The sequence below is a fragment of the Pseudophryne corroboree genome, chromosome 2 (assembly GCF_028390025.1).
Source record: "Pseudophryne corroboree isolate aPseCor3 chromosome 2, aPseCor3.hap2, whole genome shotgun sequence".
NCBI classification, from domain to species: domain Eukaryota; kingdom Metazoa; phylum Chordata; class Amphibia; order Anura; family Myobatrachidae; genus Pseudophryne; species Pseudophryne corroboree.
In genome coordinates, this window is record NC_086445.1 from 111,886,409 (window position 1) to 111,887,585 (window position 1,177).

The 1,177-nt window shown below is 39.2% G+C and overlaps 1 pseudogene; it reads right to left on the reverse strand.

Annotated features, from left to right (window-relative positions):
- Positions 1-834: 834 nt before the first annotated feature.
- On the reverse strand, positions 835-954 carry LOC135052464 (5S ribosomal RNA; annotated as a pseudogene).
- Between the last annotated feature and the right edge of the window lie 223 nt (positions 955-1,177).

A 1,177-nucleotide genomic window follows, 5' to 3' on the forward strand; every position in this document is an offset into this window, starting at 1 on the left:
TATAAACGTCCAGAAATGTACTTTTTGTATTAAATTGCGGCACTTCCGCCACACTTCCGGTGACGGAGGGGACGCGTCACGTGACTCCGGGCTTTTCCGCCCCACTTCCGGTTACGTTAGTGCGCGTGCGCCGGCGACGTCATCCGCTCATTGCGCTCGCGTCTGCAGTCTCTACAGTTCACGACAGGTCTAGTCCAGGTTCCCATGTTCTACATGTCCATTAGTGCCAGGAGTTGCGGCGGCCATTTTACTGATGACAATCCCCATAGGAAACATAGGAAAACGTAGTGGCCATCTTTAAGGAGTCCTTGGAGACATAGTTTCATATTCCATCGGTAGTCATGGAAACCGGACCATGTAACAAGCAAAGAGAAAATGGTGAAGACTAATGTGCTGGTTCATATGATTGTATATACAAATAAATAGATATATACAAATATAAATAACCATAACAGATAAATATTTACATATATATATATATATAGATACATGACATAGAAAAATATACGTTAAAACAGGCTGAGATCCAATAGTAAAAAACAATGCATTAAGGCAGAGTGCATATAGATAGAGAGGATATATCATGGAGTGCATGTGGCAATCAGGTGAATGTGAGTTTAGGGATATATGATGGTTTAAAAGGAGTAATTGCAGATATTCGCTGCCACATAGTGAGGGGAATTTACAGTAATGACCCACATGTATTTTGTGAAATCAATATAGTGCACTGGTGATAGTAAAGTAAAACCTGGATAATTATGTGTTATTGGAGTTAACTGGATAGCATCTTATGGTATTGATTAGGTCACTGGATAGCTCGATGTTATTTGTCAGTCCTTACAGTACCTGATATTCCCAGGCAGTCCCCCTCCCTGGTACTGATCAGGCCCAAAACACTGCTTAGCTTCCAAGATCGAACGAGATTGGGCGTACCAGTGTGGTTTGACTGTACTTGAGAGGTAAACATCTTAATGCCATGACCCGATCGCACATAAAACACACAAAAAACCTAGTTTGTTAACAAACTTTAATGTAACACAAATATCCATAAGGAGTGTAAGCCTTAATGCATTGTTTTTTACTATTGGATCTCAGCCTGTTTTAACGTATATTTTTCTATGTCATGTATCTATATATATATATATGTAAATATTTATCTGTTATGGTTATTTATATT